At 33.7% G+C, this 20,347-nt stretch overlaps 16 non-coding genes across 16 annotated transcripts; 8 read left to right on the plus strand and 8 right to left on the minus strand.

The window, feature by feature from the left end:
- Positions 1-581: 581 nt before the first annotated feature.
- TRNAQ-CUG (transfer RNA glutamine (anticodon CUG)) lies at positions 582-653 on the minus strand. The gene has a single exon. It is a non-coding gene; the product is annotated as a tRNA-Gln (tRNA).
- A 1,548-nt stretch (positions 654-2,201) lies between these two features.
- TRNAQ-UUG (transfer RNA glutamine (anticodon UUG)) lies at positions 2,202-2,273 on the plus strand. The gene has a single exon. It is a non-coding gene; the product is annotated as a tRNA-Gln (tRNA).
- Positions 2,274-3,098: 825 nt separating this feature from the next.
- On the minus strand, positions 3,099-3,170 carry TRNAQ-CUG (transfer RNA glutamine (anticodon CUG)). The gene has a single exon. It is a non-coding gene; the product is annotated as a tRNA-Gln (tRNA).
- A 1,548-nt stretch (positions 3,171-4,718) lies between these two features.
- Positions 4,719-4,790, plus strand: TRNAQ-UUG (transfer RNA glutamine (anticodon UUG)). The gene has a single exon. It is a non-coding gene; the product is annotated as a tRNA-Gln (tRNA).
- Positions 4,791-5,615: 825 nt separating this feature from the next.
- TRNAQ-CUG (transfer RNA glutamine (anticodon CUG)) lies at positions 5,616-5,687 on the minus strand. The gene has a single exon. It is a non-coding gene; the product is annotated as a tRNA-Gln (tRNA).
- A 1,548-nt stretch (positions 5,688-7,235) lies between these two features.
- TRNAQ-UUG (transfer RNA glutamine (anticodon UUG)) lies at positions 7,236-7,307 on the plus strand. Its single transcript has one exon. It is a non-coding gene; the product is annotated as a tRNA-Gln (tRNA).
- Positions 7,308-8,132: 825 nt separating this feature from the next.
- On the minus strand, positions 8,133-8,204 carry TRNAQ-CUG (transfer RNA glutamine (anticodon CUG)). The gene has a single exon. It is a non-coding gene; the product is annotated as a tRNA-Gln (tRNA).
- A 1,548-nt stretch (positions 8,205-9,752) lies between these two features.
- TRNAQ-UUG (transfer RNA glutamine (anticodon UUG)) lies at positions 9,753-9,824 on the plus strand. The gene has a single exon. It is a non-coding gene; the product is annotated as a tRNA-Gln (tRNA).
- An 825-nt stretch (positions 9,825-10,649) lies between these two features.
- TRNAQ-CUG (transfer RNA glutamine (anticodon CUG)) lies at positions 10,650-10,721 on the minus strand. The gene has a single exon. It is a non-coding gene; the product is annotated as a tRNA-Gln (tRNA).
- A 1,548-nt stretch (positions 10,722-12,269) lies between these two features.
- Positions 12,270-12,341, plus strand: TRNAQ-UUG (transfer RNA glutamine (anticodon UUG)). The gene has a single exon. It is a non-coding gene; the product is annotated as a tRNA-Gln (tRNA).
- An 825-nt stretch (positions 12,342-13,166) lies between these two features.
- Positions 13,167-13,238, minus strand: TRNAQ-CUG (transfer RNA glutamine (anticodon CUG)). The gene has a single exon. It is a non-coding gene; the product is annotated as a tRNA-Gln (tRNA).
- A 1,548-nt stretch (positions 13,239-14,786) lies between these two features.
- TRNAQ-UUG (transfer RNA glutamine (anticodon UUG)) lies at positions 14,787-14,858 on the plus strand. The gene has a single exon. It is a non-coding gene; the product is annotated as a tRNA-Gln (tRNA).
- Positions 14,859-15,683: 825 nt separating this feature from the next.
- TRNAQ-CUG (transfer RNA glutamine (anticodon CUG)) lies at positions 15,684-15,755 on the minus strand. The gene has a single exon. It is a non-coding gene; the product is annotated as a tRNA-Gln (tRNA).
- Positions 15,756-17,303: 1,548 nt separating this feature from the next.
- TRNAQ-UUG (transfer RNA glutamine (anticodon UUG)) lies at positions 17,304-17,375 on the plus strand. The gene has a single exon. It is a non-coding gene; the product is annotated as a tRNA-Gln (tRNA).
- Positions 17,376-18,200: 825 nt separating this feature from the next.
- TRNAQ-CUG (transfer RNA glutamine (anticodon CUG)) lies at positions 18,201-18,272 on the minus strand. The gene has a single exon. It is a non-coding gene; the product is annotated as a tRNA-Gln (tRNA).
- Positions 18,273-19,820: 1,548 nt separating this feature from the next.
- Positions 19,821-19,892, plus strand: TRNAQ-UUG (transfer RNA glutamine (anticodon UUG)). The gene has a single exon. It is a non-coding gene; the product is annotated as a tRNA-Gln (tRNA).
- Positions 19,893-20,347: the final 455 nt, after the last annotated feature.

Below are 20,347 nucleotides of genomic sequence, written 5' to 3' on the forward strand. Positions count from 1 at the left end.
TCTTACTGTTATTGATAAGGGGAACAAGGAACTTTTTAATTGCAAAGCATTCATTAAAACAAAACTTGAGGAGTCAAACTTTGTATTACGGGGACCGAAGATGTGCAGTTTGAATAATAATCTTGAAATTCAGACGTACAAAGATTTTACACACTGATTTTCAACAGTAAATCCACAACCAATAAAGTTGAATCTTTTGAAAGACATGTCAAAGGTGTGAATCTGAAATTCACTTTCAAAGAAATTCACAATGAAATGCACTGTGTAAGTCCAGCATGTTGTCAGCTAAGAAATCAGCAAAAATGAACTATCTCATTACTGGCCATATAGATGAGAAAGGAAAATAAACTCATGTTTACAATGTGGATGTGAAAGAACAGTTTCTAGGTTCAGCTTCAATATTTATGTTTATGAATAATTGATATGTTCATATTGTCTAACAGCTATCTAGATGGATAAAGCTATGTATGCATCTATACATACTTATGCGTTCATACGCATCAGTATAAAACATTGATATTAGGTTTTTTCTAGACCAAATCCTAAAAAATGAGTTAAACAGTGAATCTCATAATTGTAGTAGGTCCCACCGAGATTTGAACTCGGATCGCTGGATTCAGAGTCCAGAGTGCTAACCATTACACCATGGAACCCTCTCACACAAGAGTGCCTTTTCCATTGAGACAAAAGAGAGCGCATCAGTGATGTCCTTCTCTTATATTGATAAAAAGATATCTCATTTGAATGGTCATAGTGGATATAGATTTAATGTGATTTGATTCTTTTCAGCTATATTCTCTATAAAAGTGTTAAATATTCAAATGTTTATCTGAATATAAAAGTTATATCACAATGTTCATCTTTGCCTGTAGCATAATAAAACAGTCTACATTTCCAGACTACTGAAGCAATGTCTCTGTCTCCTGCATGGGTGGCTCGATAGAGCAATGGTTGGCAATTTGGACTTTGCATCCAATGATCCGATTTGAAACCTTGGAGGGACTTTTTTTATTACTCTTGAGCTTTTCCATTTCTTCATCTTTGTTCATTGATAGCTCAAATCCAACACCAGTAGGTTGAAAGAGTCAATTATTGAATGCTTTCAAAATGTCCATCAGCTTGAACAACTTACATCAATTCAAACTTTACAATACTTTGACATCAAATTTCTTCACAAAGTAGTTAGCCATTATAAAATCATATCCTGATTTTCTCAAACGCATTTCAGACGGGTGATTCACAGCCTCACTTTTTTAAGCTTTCCCGCTATTGATAAGGCGAAAATAGCACATTTTGAATGAGAAGTTTTCTTCAATCAAACATAGAGGAACCCAAATGATGATCTCATTCAGCTAGTAAAAATGTTGTTTTATATTAGTATGGAAATCGTGAAAAGAAAATGTTTTTCATGCTGATTTACAACAGTTGATCTCCAATCGTAAAATATAAGCTTTTGGTCGGAGGCATGACAGGTACTGATCAAATTCTCATTTTTGAACTTTATTCACAAATCATATGATATGCTTTGTATACATCAACTGTATTGTTGGATCAATAATGAGTAAAAAGTGACTATCTCAATTTCAGGACATATAAAAGAGAAAGAAGTAGAAACTCATGTTTCAAATGCTGAGAGGCAACAACTGTTCATGATTTTCACCTCCACTAATTATATTTATTTTTATAATCTATATGTTTATATGTTCCTATAAATATACAGAGACATATAGCTATATATACAGAGATACATATGTACAGGTTGATTTTTACATGTTTATAAGTAAATGTGATATTGTTCCAAATAAAACTTCTAAGAACTGAATGGAAAAGAACATTGTAATGTTCAGATAAGTCCCACTGAAATTTGTACTCAGATCCCTGTTTTCAGAGTCCAGAGTGCTAACCACGACACCATCCACCCTCCCGTACCAGGGTGAGCTTTCCATTTTGACAGAAGAGATTTGCCTCAGGGGGCAACTTATCTTTCATTGAAAAATATTATCTCACATAAAAACCACTGTTCAACAGAGTTATAACGTTATTTGAGTCTTTTGGGCAACATCCTTCCCCAACATAGTTCAATATGCAAAAGTTTACCAGAATAGGAAAGCAATCCAATTCAGTTTCTCTTTGACAGTAGAATATTAAAAACTTTGACATTTCCACATTGCTGCAGCAGTTTGCACTCCTTTCACATGGGAGGTTCCATGGTGTAATGGTTAGCACTTTGGACTTTGAATCCAATGATCCGAGATCAAATCTCGGTGGGACCATTTTATGACTCTTGACCAAATCATTTTCTTTCAAGTGTATTCAGTAATATCACATATCTAATACCGGTAGGGTGAAAAATTAATTTATTGATTATACTCTAAAAGTTTACTAGATGTGAGCAAATAATAGAATTTTTACAATACCTGGAAACTAAATGGCTCAAAATAATGAGAGATTTTACAAACTCACTCTGGTTTCTCAAACTCATCACAGGGGCCTGATGCACGACATTACTTTTTAAAATCTTACTGTTATTGATAAGGGGAACAAGGAACTTTTTAATTGCAAAGCATTCATTAAAACAAAACTTGAGGAGTCAAACTTTGTATTACGGGGACCGAAGATGTGCAGTTTGAATAATAATCTTGAAATTCAGACGTACAAAGATTTTACACACTGATTTTCAACAGTAAATCCACAACCAATAAAGTTGAATCTTTTGAAAGACATGTCAAAGGTGTGAATCTGAAATTCACTTTCAAAGAAATTCACAATGAAATGCACTGTGTAAGTCCAGCATGTTGTCAGCTAAGAAATCAGCAAAAATGAACTATCTCATTACTGGCCATATAGATGAGAAAGGAAAATAAACTCATGTTTACAATGTGGATGTGAAAGAACAGTTTCTAGGTTCAGCTTCAATATTTATGTTTATGAATAATTGATATGTTCATATTGTCTAACAGCTATCTAGATGGATAAAGCTATGTATGCATCTATACATACTTATGCGTTCATACGCATCAGTATAAAACATTGATATTAGGTTTTTTCTAGACCAAATCCTAAAAAATGAGTTAAACAGTGAATCTCATAATTGTAGTAGGTCCCACCGAGATTTGAACTCGGATCGCTGGATTCAGAGTCCAGAGTGCTAACCATTACACCATGGAACCCTCTCACACAAGAGTGCCTTTTCCATTGAGACAAAAGAGAGCGCATCAGTGATGTCCTTCTCTTATATTGATAAAAAGATATCTCATTTGAATGGTCATAGTGGATATAGATTTAATGTGATTTGATTCTTTTCAGCTATATTCTCTATAAAAGTGTTAAATATTCAAATGTTTATCTGAATATAAAAGTTATATCACAATGTTCATCTTTGCCTGTAGCATAATAAAACAGTCTACATTTCCAGACTACTGAAGCAATGTCTCTGTCTCCTGCATGGGTGGCTCGATAGAGCAATGGTTGGCAATTTGGACTTTGCATCCAATGATCCGATTTGAAACCTTGGAGGGACTTTTTTTATTACTCTTGAGCTTTTCCATTTCTTCATCTTTGTTCATTGATAGCTCAAATCCAACACCAGTAGGTTGAAAGAGTCAATTATTGAATGCTTTCAAAATGTCCATCAGCTTGAACAACTTACATCAATACAAACTTTACAATACTTTGACATCAAATTTCTTCACAAAGTAGTTAGCCATTATAAAATCATATCCTGATTTTCTCAAACGCATTTCAGACGGGTGATTCACAGCCTCACTTTTTTAAGCTTTCCCGCTATTGATAAGGCGAAAATAGCACATTTTGAATGAGAAGTTTTCTTCAATCAAACATAGAGGAACCCAAATGATGATCTCATTCAGCTAGTAAAAATGTTGTTTTATATTAGTATGGAAATCGTGAAAAGAAAATGTTTTTCATGCTGATTTACAACAGTTGATCTCCAATCGTAAAATATAAGCTTTTGGTCGGAGGCATGACAGGTACTGATCAAATTCTCATTTTTGAACTTTATTCACAAATCATATGATATGCTTTGTATACATCAACTGTATTGTTGGATCAATAATGAGTAAAAAGTGACTATCTCAATTTCAGGACATATAAAAGAGAAAGAAGTAGAAACTCATGTTTCAAATGCTGAGAGGCAACAACTGTTCATGATTTTCACCTCCACTAATTATATTTATTTTTATAATCTATATGTTTATATGTTCCTATAAATATACAGAGACATATAGCTATATATACAGAGATACATATGTACAGGTTGATTTTTACATGTTTATAAGTAAATGTGATATTGTTCCAAATAAAACTTCTAAGAACTGAATGGAAAAGAACATTGTAATGTTCAGATAAGTCCCACTGAAATTTGTACTCAGATCCCTGTTTTCAGAGTCCAGAGTGCTAACCACGACACCATCCACCCTCCCGTACCAGGGTGAGCTTTCCATTTTGACAGAAGAGATTTGCCTCAGGGGGCAACTTATCTTTCATTGAAAAATATTATCTCACATAAAAACCACTGTTCAACAGAGTTATAACGTTATTTGAGTCTTTTGGGCAACATCCTTCCCCAACATAGTTCAATATGCAAAAGTTTACCAGAATAGGAAAGCAATCCAATTCAGTTTCTCTTTGACAGTAGAATATTAAAAACTTTGACATTTCCACATTGCTGCAGCAGTTTGCACTCCTTTCACATGGGAGGTTCCATGGTGTAATGGTTAGCACTTTGGACTTTGAATCCAATGATCCGAGTTCAAATCTCGGTGGGACCATTTTATGACTCTTGACCAAATCATTTTCTTTCAAGTGTATTCAGTAATATCACATATCTAATACCGGTAGGGTGAAAAATTAATTTATTGATTATACTCTAAAAGTTTACTAGATGTGAGCAAATAATAGAATTTTTACAATACCTGGAAACTAAATGGCTCAAAATAATGAGAGATTTTACAAACTCACTCTGGTTTCTCAAACTCATCACAGGGGCCTGATGCACGACATTACTTTTTAAAATCTTACTGTTATTGATAAGGGGAACAAGGAACTTTTTAATTGCAAAGCATTCATTAAAACAAAACTTGAGGAGTCAAACTTTGTATTACGGGGACCGAAGATGTGCAGTTTGAATAATAATCTTGAAATTCAGACGTACAAAGATTTTACACACTGCTTTTCAACAGTAAATCCACAACCAATAAAGTTGAATCTTTTGAAAGACATGTCAAAGGTGTGAATCTGAAATTCACTTTCAAAGAAATTCACAATGAAATGCACTGTGTAAGTCCAGCATGTTGTCAGCTAAGAAATCAGCAAAAATGAACTATCTCATTACTGGCCATATAGATGAGAAAGGAAAATAAACTCATGTTTACAATGTGGATGTGAAAGAACAGTTTCTAGGTTCAGCTTCAATATTTATGTTTATGAATAATTGATATGTTCATATTGTCTAACAGCTATCTAGATGGATAAAGCTATGTATGCATCTATACATACTTATGCGTTCATACGCATCAGTATAAAACATTGATATTAGGTTTTTTCTAGACCAAATCCTAAAAAATGAGTTAAACAGTGAATCTCATAATTGTAGTAGGTCCCACCGAGATTTGAACTCGGATCGCTGGATTCAGAGTCCAGAGTGCTAACCATTACACCATGGAACCCTCTCACACAAGAGTGCCTTTTCCATTGAGACAAAAGAGAGCGCATCAGTGATGTCCTTCTCTTATATTGATAAAAAGATATCTCATTTGAATGGTCATAGTGGATATAGATTTAATGTGATTTGATTCTTTTCAGCTATATTCTCTATAAAAGTGTTAAATATTCAAATGTTTATCTGAATATAAAAGTTATATCACAATGTTCATCTTTGCCTGTAGCATAATAAAACAGTCTACATTTCCAGACTACTGAAGCAATGTCTCTGTCTCCTGCATGGGTGGCTCGATAGAGCAATGGTTGGCAATTTGGACTTTGCATCCAATGATCCGATTTGAAACCTTGGAGGGACTTTTTTTATTACTCTTGAGCTTTTCCATTTCTTCATCTATGTTCATTGATAGCTCAAATCCAACACCAGTAGGTTGAAAGAGTCAATTATTGAATGCTTTCAAAATGTCCATCAGCTTGAACAACTTACATCAATACAAACTTTACAATACTTTGACATCAAATTTCTTCACAAAGTAGTTAGCCATTATAAAATCATATCCTGATTTTCTCAAACGCATTTCAGACGGGTGATTCACAGCCTCACTTTTTTAAGCTTTCCCGCTATTGATAAGGCGAAAATAGCACATTTTGAATGAGAAGTTTTCTTCAATCAAACATAGAGGAACCCAAATGATGATCTCATTCAGCTAGTAAAAATGTTGTTTTATATTAGTATGGAAATCGTGAAAAGAAAATGTTTTTCATGCTGATTTACAACAGTTGATCTCCAATCGTAAAATATAAGCTTTTGGTCGGAGGCATGACAGGTACTGATCAAATTCTCATTTTTGAACTTTATTCACAAATCATATGATATGCTTTGTATACATCAACTGTATTGTTGGATCAATAATGAGTAAAAAGTGACTATCTCAATTTCAGGACATATAAAAGAGAAAGAAGTAGAAACTCATGTTTCAAATGCTGAGAGGCAACAACTGTTCATGATTTTCACCTCCACTAATTATATTTATTTTTATAATCTATATGTTTATATGTTCCTATAAATATACAGAGACATATAGCTATATATACAGAGATACATATGTACAGGTTGATTTTTACATGTTTATAAGTAAATGTGATATTGTTCCAAATAAAACTTCTAAGAACTGAATGGAAAAGAACATTGTAATGTTCAGATAAGTCCCACTGAAATTTGTACTCAGATCCCTGTTTTCAGAGTCCAGAGTGCTAACCACGACACCATCCACCCTCCCGTACCAGGGTGAGCTTTCCATTTTGACAGAAGAGATTTGCCTCAGGGGGCAACTTATCTTTCATTGAAAAATATTATCTCACATAAAAACCACTGTTCAACAGAGTTATAACGTTATTTGAGTCTTTTGGGCAACATCCTTCCCCAACATAGTTCAATATGCAAAAGTTTACCAGAATAGGAAAGCAATCCAATTCAGTTTCTCTTTGACAGTAGAATATTAAAAACTTTGACATTTCCACATTGCTGCAGCAGTTTGCACTCCTTTCACATGGGAGGTTCCATGGTGTAATGGTTAGCACTTTGGACTTTGAATCCAATGATCCGAGTTCAAATCTCGGTGGGACCATTTTATGACTCTTGACCAAATCATTTTCTTTCAAGTGTATTCAGTAATATCACATATCTAATACCGGTAGGGTGAAAAATTAATTTATTGATTATACTCTAAAAGTTTACTAGATGTGAGCAAATAATAGAATTTTTACAATACCTGGAAACTAAATGGCTCAAAATAATGAGAGATTTTACAAACTCACTCTGGTTTCTCAAACTCATCACAGGGGCCTGATGCACGACATTACTTTTTAAAATCTTACTGTTATTGATAAGGGGAACAAGGAACTTTTTAATTGCAAAGCATTCATTAAAACAAAACTTGAGGAGTCAAACTTTGTATTACGGGGACCGAAGATGTGCAGTTTGAATAATAATCTTGAAATTCAGACGTACAAAGATTTTACACACTGCTTTTCAACAGTAAATCCACAACCAATAAAGTTGAATCTTTTGAAAGACATGTCAAAGGTGTGAATCTGAAATTCACTTTCAAAGAAATTCACAATGAAATGCACTGTGTAAGTCCAGCATGTTGTCAGCTAAGAAATCAGCAAAAATGAACTATCTCATTACTGGCCATATAGATGAGAAAGGAAAATAAACTCATGTTTACAATGTGGATGTGAAAGAACAGTTTCTAGGTTCAGCTTCAATATTTATGTTTATGAATAATTGATATGTTCATATTGTCTAACAGCTATCTAGATGGATAAAGCTATGTATGCATCTATACATACTTATGCGTTCATACGCATCAGTATAAAACATTGATATTAGGTTTTTTCTAGACCAAATCCTAAAAAATGAGTTAAACAGTGAATCTCATAATTGTAGTAGGTCCCACCGAGATTTGAACTCGGATCGCTGGATTCAGAGTCCAGAGTGCTAACCATTACACCATGGAACCCTCTCACACAAGAGTGCCTTTTCCATTGAGACAAAAGAGAGCGCATCAGTGATGTCCTTCTCTTATATTGATAAAAAGATATCTCATTTGAATGGTCATAGTGGATATAGATTTAATGTGATTTGATTCTTTTCAGCTATATTCTCTATAAAAGTGTTAAATATTCAAATGTTTATCTGAATATAAAAGTTATATCACAATGTTCATCTTTGCCTGTAGCATAATAAAACAGTCTACATTTCCAGACTACTGAAGCAATGTCTCTGTCTCCTGCATGGGTGGCTCGATAGAGCAATGGTTGGCAATTTGGACTTTGCATCCAATGATCCGATTTGAAACCTTGGAGGGACTTTTTTTATTACTCTTGAGCTTTTCCATTTCTTCATCTTTGTTCATTGATAGCTCAAATCCAACACCAGTAGGTTGAAAGAGTCAATTATTGAATGCTTTCAAAATGTCCATCAGCTTGAACAACTTACATCAATACAAACTTTACAATACTTTGACATCAAATTTCTTCACAAAGTAGTTAGCCATTATAAAATCATATCCTGATTTTCTCAAACGCATTTCAGACGGGTGATTCACAGCCTCACTTTTTTAAGCTTTCCCGCTATTGATAAGGCGAAAATAGCACATTTTGAATGAGAAGTTTTCTTCAATCAAACATAGAGGAACCCAAATGATGATCTCATTCAGCTAGTAAAAATGTTGTTTTATATTAGTATGGAAATCGTGAAAAGAAAATGTTTTTCATGCTGATTTACAACAGTTGATCTCCAATCGTAAAATATAAGCTTTTGGTCGGAGGCATGACAGGTACTGATCAAATTCTCATTTTTGAACTTTATTCACAAATCATATGATATGCTTTGTATACATCAACTGTATTGTTGGATCAATAATGAGTAAAAAGTGACTATCTCAATTTCAGGACATATAAAAGAGAAAGAAGTAGAAACTCATGTTTCAAATGCTGAGAGGCAACAACTGTTCATGATTTTCACCTCCACTAATTATATTTATTTTTATAATCTATATGTTTATATGTTCCTATAAATATACAGAGACATATAGCTATATATACAGAGATACATATGTACAGGTTGATTTTTACATGTTTATAAGTAAATGTGATATTGTTCCAAATAAAACTTCTAAGAACTGAATGGAAAAGAAAATTGTAATGTTCAGATAAGTCCCACTGAAATTTGTACTCAGATCCCTGTTTTCAGAGTCCAGAGTGCAAACCACGACACCATCCACCCTCCCGTACCAGGGTGAGCTTTCCATTTTGACAGAAGAGATTTGCCTCAGGGGGCAACTTATCTTTCATTGAAAAATATTATCTCACATAAAAACCACTGTTCAACAGAGTTATAACGTTATTTGAGTCTTTTGGGCAACATCCTTCCCCAACATAGTTCAATATGCAAAAGTTTACCAGAATAGGAAAGCAATCCAATTCAGTTTCTCTTTGACAGTAGAATATTAAAAACTTTGACATTTCCACATTGCTGCAGCAGTTTGCACTCCTTTCACATGGGAGGTTCCATGGTGTAATGGTTAGCACTTTGGACTTTGAATCCAATGATCCGAGTTCAAATCTCGGTGGGACCATTTTATGACTCTTGACCAAATCATTTTCTTTCAAGTGTATTCATTAATATCACATATCTAATACCGGTAGGGTGAAAAATTAATTTATTGATTATACTCTAAAAGTTTACTAGATGTGAGCAAATAATAGAATTTTTACAATACCTGGAAACTAAATGGCTCAAAATAATGAGAGATTTTACAAACTCACTCTGGTTTCTCAAACTCATCACAGGGGCCTGATGCACGACATTACTTTTTAAAATCTTACTGTTATTGATAAGGGGAACAAGGAACTTTTTAATTGCAAAGCATTCATTAAAACAAAACTTGAGGAGTCAAACTTTGTATTACGGGGACCGAAGATGTGCAGTTTGAATAATAATCTTGAAATTCAGACGTACAAAGATTTTACACACTGATTTTCAACAGTAAATCCACAACCAATAAAGTTGAATCTTTTGAAAGACATGTCAAAGGTGTGAATCTGAAATTCACTTTCAAAGAAATTCACAATGAAATGCACTGTGTAAGTCCAGCATGTTGTCAGCTAAGAAATCAGCAAAAATGAACTATCTCATTACTGGCCATATAGATGAGAAAGGAAAATAAACTCATGTTTACAATGTGGATGTGAAAGAACAGTTTCTAGGTTCAGCTTCAATATTTATGTTTATGAATAATTGATATGTTCATATTGTCTAACAGCTATCTAGATGGATAAAGCTATGTATGCATCTATACATACTTATGCGTTCATACGCATCAGTATAAAACATTGATATTAGGTTTTTTCTAGACCAAATTCTAAAAAATGAGTTAAACAGTGAATCTCATAATTGTAGTAGGTCCCACCGAGATTTGAACTCGGATCGCTGGATTCAGAGTCCAGAGTGCTAACCATTACACCATGGAACCCTCTCACACAAGAGTGCCTTTTCCATTGAGACAAAAGAGAGCGCATCAGTGATGTCCTTCTCTTATATTGATAAAAAGATATCTCATTTGAATGGTCATAGTGGATATAGATTTAATGTGATTTGATTCTTTTCAGCTATATTCTCTATAAAAGTGTTAAATATTCAAATGTTTATCTGAATATAAAAGTTATATCACAATGTTCATCTTTGCCTGTAGCATAATAAAACAGTCTACATTTCCAGACTACTGAAGCAATGTCTCTGTCTCCTGCATGGGTGGCTCGATAGAGCAATGGTTGGCAATTTGGACTTTGCATCCAATGATCCGATTTGAAACCTTGGAGGGACTTTTTTTATTACTCTTGAGCTTTTCCATTTCTTCATCTTTGTTCATTGATAGCTCAAATCCAACACCAGTAGGTTGAAAGAGTCAATTATTGAATGCTTTCAAAATGTCCATCAGCTTGAACAACTTACATCAATACAAACTTTACAATACTTTGACATCAAATTTCTTCACAAAGTAGTTAGCCATTATAAAATCATATCCTGATTTTCTCAAACGCATTTCAGACGGGTGATTCACAGCCTCACTTTTTTAAGCTTTCCCGCTATTGATAAGGCGAAAATAGCACATTTTGAATGAGAAGTTTTCTTCAATCAAACATAGAGGAACCCAAATGATGATCTCATTCAGCTAGTAAAAATGTTGTTTTATATTAGTATGGAAATCGTGAAAAGAAAATGTTTTTCATGCTGATTTACAACAGTTGATCTCCAATCGTAAAATATAAGCTTTTGGTCGGAGGCATGACAGGTACTGATCAAATTCTCATTTTTGAACTTTATTCACAAATCATATGATATGCTTTGTATACATCAACTGTATTGTTGGATCAATAATGAGTAAAAAGTGACTATCTCAATTTCAGGACATATAAAAGAGAAAGAAGTAGAAACTCATGTTTCAAATGCTGAGAGGCAACAACTGTTCATGATTTTCACCTCCACTAATTATATTTATTTTTATAATCTATATGTTTATATGTTCCTATAAATATACAGAGACATATAGCTATATATACAGAGATACATATGTACAGGTTGATTTTTACATGTTTAAAAGTAAATGTGATATTGTTCCAAATAAAACTTCTAAGAACTGAATGGAAAAGAAAATTGTAATGTTCAGATAAGTCCCACTGAAATTTGTACTCAGATCCCTGTTTTCAGAGTCCAGAGTGCTAACCACGACACCATCCACCCTCCCGTACCAGGGTGAGCTTTCCATTTTGACAGAAGAGATTTGCCTCAGGGGGCAACTTATCTTTCATTGAAAAATATTATCTCACATAAAAACCACTGTTCAACAGAGTTATAACGTTATTTGAGTCTTTTGGGCAACATCCTTCCCCAACATAGTTCAATATGCAAAAGTTTACCAGAATAGGAAAGCAATCCAATTCAGTTTCTCTTTGACAGTAGAATATTAAAAACTTTGACATTTCCACATTGCTGCAGCAGTTTGCACTCCTTTCACATGGGAGGTTCCATGGTGTAATGGTTAGCACTTTGGACTTTGAATCCAATGATCCGAGTTCAAATCTCGGTGGGACCATTTTATGACTCTTGACCAAATCATTTTCTTTCAAGTGTATTCATTAATATCACATATCTAATACCGGTAGGGTGAAAAATTAATTTATTGATTATACTCTAAAAGTTTACTAGATGTGAGCAAATAATAGAATTTTTACAATACCTGGAAACTAAATGGCTCAAAATAATGAGAGATTTTACAAACTCACTCTGGTTTCTCAAACTCATCACAGGGGCCTGATGCACGACATTACTTTTTAAAATCTTACTGTTATTGATAAGGGGAACAAGGAACTTTTTAATTGCAAAGCATTCATTAAAACAAAACTTGAGGAGTCAAACTTTGTATTACGGGGACCGAAGATGTGCAGTTTGAATAATAATCTTGAAATTCAGACGTACAAAGATTTTACACACTGATTTTCAACAGTAAATCCACAACCAATAAAGTTGAATCTTTTGAAAGACATGTCAAAGGTGTGAATCTGAAATTCACTTTCAAAGAAATTCACAATGAAATGCACTGTGTAAGTCCAGCATGTTGTCAGCTAAGAAATCAGCAAAAATGAACTATCTCATTACTGGCCATATAGATGAGAAAGGAAAATAAACTCATGTTTACAATGTGGATGTGAAAGAACAGTTTCTAGGTTCAGCTTCAATATTTATGTTTATGAATAATTGATATGTTCATATTGTCTAACAGCTATCTAGATGGATAAAGCTATGTATGCATCTATACATACTTATGCGTTCATACGCATCAGTATAAAACATTGATATTAGGTTTTTTCTAGACCAAATTCTAAAAAATGAGTTAAACAGTGAATCTCATAATTGTAGTAGGTCCCACCGAGATTTGAACTCGGATCGCTGGATTCAGAGTCCAGAGTGCTAACCATTACACCATGGAACCCTCTCACACAAGAGTGCCTTTTCCATTGAGACAAAAGAGAGCGCATCAGTGATGTCCTTCTCTTATATTGATAAAAAGATATCTCATTTGAATGGTCATAGTGGATATAGATTTAATGTGATTTGATTCTTTTCAGCTATATTCTCTATAAAAGTGTTAAATATTCAAATGTTTATCTGAATATAAAAGTTATATCACAATGTTCATCTTTGCCTGTAGCATAATAAAACAGTCTACATTTCCAGACTACTGAAGCAATGTCTCTGTCTCCTGCATGGGTGGCTCGATAGAGCAATGGTTGGCAATTTGGACTTTGCATCCAATGATCCGATTTGAAACCTTGGAGGGACTTTTTTTATTACTCTTGAGCTTTTCCATTTCTTCATCTTTGTTCATTGATAGCTCAAATCCAACACCAGTAGGTTGAAAGAGTCAATTATTGAATGCTTTCAAAATGTCCATCAGCTTGAACAACTTACATCAATACAAACTTTACAATACTTTGACATCAAATTTCTTCACAAAGTAGTTAGCCATTATAAAATCATATCCTGATTTTCTCAAACGCATTTCAGACGGGTGATTCACAGCCTCACTTTTTTAAGCTTTCCCGCTATTGATAAGGCGAAAATAGCACATTTTGAATGAGAAGTTTTCTTCAATCAAACATAGAGGAACCCAAATGATGATCTCATTCAGCTAGTAAAAATGTTGTTTTATATTAGTATGGAAATCGTGAAAAGAAAATGTTTTTCATGCTGATTTACAACAGTTGATCTCCAATCGTAAAATATAAGCTTTTGGTCGGAGGCATGACAGGTACTGATCAAATTCTCATTTTTGAACTTTATTCACAAATCATATGATATGCTTTGTATACATCAACTGTATTGTTGGATCAATAATGAGTAAAAAGTGACTATCTCAATTTCAGGACATATAAAAGAGAAAGAAGTAGAAACTCATGTTTCAAATGCTGAGAGGCAACAACTGTTCATGATTTTCACCTCCACTAATTATATTTATTTTTATAATCTATATGTTTATATGTTCCTATAAATATACAGAGACATATAGCTATATATACAGAGATACATATGTACAGGTTGATTTTTACATGTTTATAAGTAAATGTGATATTGTTCCAAATAAAACTTCTAAGAACTGAATGGAAAAGAAAATTGTAATGTTCAGATAAGTCCCACTGAAATTTGTACTCAGATCCCTGTTTTCAGAGTCCAGAGTGCTAACCACGACACCATCCACCCTCCCGTACCAGGGTGAGCTTTCCATTTTGACAGAAGAGATTTGCCTCAGGGGGCAACTTATCTTTCATTGAAAAATATTATCTCACATAAAAACCACTGTTCAACAGAGTTATAACGTTATTTGAGTCTTTTGGGCAACATCCTTCCCCAACATAGTTCAATATGCAAAAGTTTACCAGAATAGGAAAGCAATCCAATTCAGTTTCTCTTTGACAGTAGAATATTAAAAACTTTGACATTTCCACATTGCTGCAGCAGTTTGCACTCCTTTCACATGGGAGGTTCCATGGTGTAATGGTTAGCACTTTGGACTTTGAATCCAATGATCCGAGTTCAAATCTCGGTGGGACCATTTTATGACTCTTGACCAAATCATTTTCTTTCAAGTGTATTCATTAATATCACATATCTAATACCGGTAGGGTGAAAAATTAATTTATTGATTATACTCTAAAAGTTTACTAGATGTGAGCAAATAATAGAATTTTTACAATACCTGGAAACTAAATGGCTCAAAATAATGAGAGATTTTACAAACTCACTCTGGTTTCTCAAACTCATCACAGGGGCCTGATGCACGACATTACTTTTTAAAATCTTACTGTTATTGATAAGGGGAACAAGGAACTTTTTAATTGCAAAGCATTCATTAAAACAAAACTTGAGGAGTCAAACTTTGTATTACGGGGACCGAAGATGTGCAGTTTGAATAATAATCTTGAAATTCAGACGTACAAAGATTTTACACACTGATTTTCAACAGTAAATCCACAACCAATAAAGTTGAATCTTTTGAAAGACATGTCAAAGGTGTGAATCTGAAATTCACTTTCAAAGAAATTCACAATGAAATGCACTGTGTAAGTCCAGCATGTTGTCAGCTAAGAAATCAGCAAAAATGAACTATCTCATTACTGGCCATATAGATGAGAAAGGAAAATAAACTCATGTTTACAATGTGGATGTGAAAGAACAGTTTCTAGGTTCAGCTTCAATATTTATGTTTATGAATAATTGATATGTTCATATTGTCTAACAGCTATCTAGATGGATAAAGCTATGTATGCATCTATACATACTTATGCGTTCATACGCATCAGTATAAAACATTGATATTAGGTTTTTTCTAGACCAAATTCTAAAAAATGAGTTAAACAGTGAATCTCATAATTGTAGTAGGTCCCACCGAGATTTGAACTCGGATCGCTGGATTCAGAGTCCAAAGTGCTAACCATTACACCATGGAACCCTCTCACACAAGAGTGCCTTTTCCATTGAGACAAAAGAGAGCGCATCAGTGATGTCCTTCTCTTATATTGATAAAAAGATATCTCATTTGAATGGTCATAGTGGATATAGATTTAATGTGATTTGATTCTTTTCAGCTATATTCTCTATAAAAGTGTTAAATATTCAAATGTTTATCTGAATATAAAAGTTATATCACAATGTTCATCTTTGCCTGTAGCATAATAAAACAGTCTACATTTCCAGACTACTGAAGCAATGTCTCTGTCTCCTGCATGGGTGGCTCGATAGAGCAATGGTTGGCAATTTGGACTTTGCATCCAATGATCCGATTTGAAACCTTGGAGGGACTTTTTTTATTACTCTTGAGCTTTTCCATTTCTTCATCTTTGTTCATTGATAGCTCAAATCCAACACCAGTAGGTTGAAAGAGTCAATTATTGAATGCTTTCAAAATGTCCATCAGCTTGAACAACTTACATCAATACAAACTTTACAATACTTTGACATCAAATTTCTTCACAAAGTAGTTAGCCATTATAAAATCATATCCTGATTTTCTCAAACGCATTTCAGACGGGTGATTCACAGCCTCACTTTTTTAAGCTTTCCCGCTATTGATAAGGCGAAAATAGCACATTTTGAATGAGAAGTTTTCTTCAATCAAACATAGAGGAACCCAAATGATGATCTCATTCAGCTAGTAAAAATGTTGTTTTATATTAGTATGGAAATCGTGAAAAGAAAATGTTTTTCATGCTGATTTACAACAGTTGATCTCCAATCGTAAAATATAAGCTTTTGGTCGGAGGCATGACAGGTACTGATCAAATTCTCATTTTTGAACTTTATTCACAAATCATATGATATGCTTTGTATACATCAACTGTATTGTTGGATCAATAATGAGTAAAAAGTGACTATCTCAATTTCAGGACATATAAAAGAGAAAGAAGTAGAAACTCATGTTTCAAATGCTGAGAGGCAACAACTGTTCATGATTTTCACCTCCACTAATTATATTTATTTTTATAATCTATATGTTTATATGTTCCTATAAATATACAGAGACATATAGCTATATATACAGAGATACATATGTACAGGTTGATTTTTACATGTTTATAAGTAAATGTGATATTGTTCCAAATAAAACTTCTAAGAACTGAATGGAAAAGAAAATTGTAATGTTCAGATAAGTCCCACTGAAATTTGTACTCAGATCCCTGTTTTCAGAGTCCAGAGTGCTAACCACGACACCATCCACCCTCCCGTACCAGGGTGAGCTTTCCATTTTGACAGAAGAGATTTGCCTCAGGGGGCAACTTATCTTTCATTGAAAAATATTATCTCACATAAAAACCACTGTTCAACAGAGTTATAACGTTATTTGAGTCTTTTGGGCAACATCCTTCCCCAACATAGTTCAATATGCAAAAGTTTACCAGAATAGGAAAGCAATCCAATTCAGTTTCTCTTTGACAGTAGAATATTAAAAACTTTGACATTTCCACATTGCTGCAGCAGTTTGCACTCCTTTCACATGGGAGGTTCCATGGTGTAATGGTTAGCACTTTGGACTTTGAATCCAATGATCCGAGATCAAATCTCGGTGGGACCATTTTATGACTCTTGACCAAATCATTTTCTTTCAAGTGTATTCATTAATATCACATATCTAATACCGGTAGGGTGAAAAATTAATTTATTGATTATACTCTAAAAGTTTACTAGATGTGAGCAAATAATAGAATTTTTACAATACCTGGAAACTAAATGGCTCAAAATAATGAGAGATTTTACAAACTCACTCTGGTTTCTCAAACTCATCACAGGGGCCTGATGCACGACATTACTTTTTAAAATCTTACTGTTATTGATAAGGGGAACAAGGAACTTTTTAATTGCAAAGCATTCATTAAAACAAAACTTGAGGAGTCAAACTTTGTATTACGGGGACCGAAGATGTGCAGTTTGAATAATAATCTTGAAATTCAGACGTACAAAGATTTTACACACTGATTTTCAACAGTAAATCCACAACCAATAAAGTTGAATCTTTTGAAAGACATGTCAAAGGTGTGAATCTGAAATTCACTTTCAAAGAAATTCACAATGAAATGCACTGTGTAAGTCCAGCATGTTGTCAGCTAAGAAATCAGCAAAAATGAACTATCTCATTACTGGCCATATAGATGAGAAAGGAAAATAAACTCATGTTTACAATGTGGATGTGAAAGAACAGTTTCTAGGTTCAGCTTCAATATTTATGTTTATGAATAATTGATATGTTCATATTGTCTAACAGCTATCTAGATGGATAAAGCTATGTATGCATCTATACATACTTATGCGTTCATACGCATCAGTATAAAACATTGATATTAGGTTTTTTCTAGACCAAATTCTAAAAAATGAGTTAAACAGTGAATCTCATAATTGTAGTAGGTCCCACCGAGATTTGAACTCGGATCGCTGGATTCAGAGTCCAGAGTGCTAACCATTACACCATGGAACCCTCTCACACAAGAGTGCCTTTTCCATTGAGACAAAAGAGAGCGCATCAGTGATGTCCTTCTCTTATATTGATAAAAAGATATCTCATTTGAATGGTCATAGTGGATATAGATTTAATGTGATTTGATTCTTTTCAGCTATATTCTCTATAAAAGTGTTAAATATTCAAATGTTTATCTGAATATAAAAGTTATATCACAATGTTCATCTTTGCCTGTAGCATAATAAAACAGTCTACATTTCCAGACTACTGAAGCAATGTCTCTGTCTCCTGCATGGGTGGCTCGATAGAGCAATGGTTGGCAATTTGGACTTTGCATCCAATGATCCGATTTGAAACCTTGGAGGGACTTTTTTTATTACTCTTGAGCTTTTCCATTTCTTCATCTTTGTTCATTGATAGCTCAAATCCAACACCAGTAGGTTGAAAGAGTCAATTATTGAATGCTTTCAAAATGTCCATCAGCTTGAACAACTTACATCAATACAAACTTTACAATACTTTGACATCAAATTTCTTCACAAAGTAGTTAGCCATTATAAAATCATATCCTGATTTTCTCAAACGCATTTCAGACGGGTGATTCACAGCCTCACTTTTTTAAGCTTTCCCGCTATTGATAAGGCGAAAATAGCACATTTTGAATGAGAAGTTTTCTTCAATCAAACATAGAGGAACCCAAATGATGATCTCATTCAGCTAGTAAAAATGTTGTTTTATATTAGTATGGAAATCGTGAAAAGAAAATGTTTTTCATGCTGATTTACAACAGTTGATCTCCAATCGTAAAATATAAGCTTTTGGTCGGAGGCATGACAGGTACTGATCAAATTCTCATTTTTGAACTTTATTCACAAATCATATGATATGCTTTGTATACATCAACTGTATTGTTGGATCAATAATGAGTAAAAAGTGACTATCTCAATTTCAGGACATATAAAAGAGAAAGAAGTAGAAACTCATGTTTCAAATGCTGAGAGGCAACAACTGTTCATGATTTTCACCTCCACTAATTATATTTATTTTTATAATCTATATGTTTATATGTTCCTATAAATATACAGAGACATATAGCTATATATACAGAGATACATATGTACAGGTTGATTTTTACATGTTTATAAGTAAATGTGATATTGTTCCAAATAAAACTTCTAAGAACTGAATGGAAAAGAAAATTGTAATGTTCAGATAAGTCCCACTGAAATTTGTACTCAGATCCCTGTTTTCAGAGTCCAGAGTGCTAACCACGACACCATCCACCCTCCCGTACCAGGGTGAGCTTTCCATTTTGACAGAAGAGATTTGCCTCAGGGGGCAACTTATCTTTCATTGAAAAATATTATCTCACATAAAAACCACTGTTCAACAGAGTTATAACGTTATTTGAGTCTTTTGGGCAACATCCTTCCCCAACATAGTTCAATATGCAAAAGTTTACCAGAATAGGAAAGCAATCCAATTCAGTTTCTCTTTGACAGTAGAATATTAAAAACTTTGACTTTTCCACATTGCTGCAGCAGTTTGCACTCCTTTCACATGGGAGGTTCCATGGTGTAATGGTTAGCACTTTGGACTTTGAATCCAATGATCCGAGTTCAAATCTCGGTGGGACCATTTTATGACTCTTGACCAAATCATTTTCTTTCAAGTGTATTCATTAATATCACATATCTAATACCGGTAGGGTGAAAAATTAATTTATTGATTATACTCTAAAAGTTTACTAGATGTGAGCAAATAATAGAATTTTTACAATACCTGGAAACTAAATGGCTCAAAATAATGAGAGATTTTACAAACTCACTCTGGTTTCTCAAACTCATCACAGGGGCCTGATGCACGACATTACTTTTTAAAATCTTACTGTTATTGATAAGGGGAACAAGGAACTTTTTAATTGCAAAGCATTCATTAAAACAAAACTTGAGGAGTCAAACTTTGTATTACGGGGACCGAAGATGTGCAGTTTGAATAATAATCTTGAAATTCAGACGTACAAAGATTTTACACACTGATTTTCAACAGTAAATCCACAACCAATAAAGTTGAATCTTTTGAAAGACATGTCA

The sequence above is a fragment of the Triturus cristatus genome, chromosome 5_2, assembly GCF_964204655.1.
Source record: "Triturus cristatus chromosome 5_2, aTriCri1.1, whole genome shotgun sequence".
In the NCBI taxonomy this organism is placed as follows: Eukaryota; Metazoa; Chordata; class Amphibia; order Caudata; family Salamandridae; genus Triturus; species Triturus cristatus.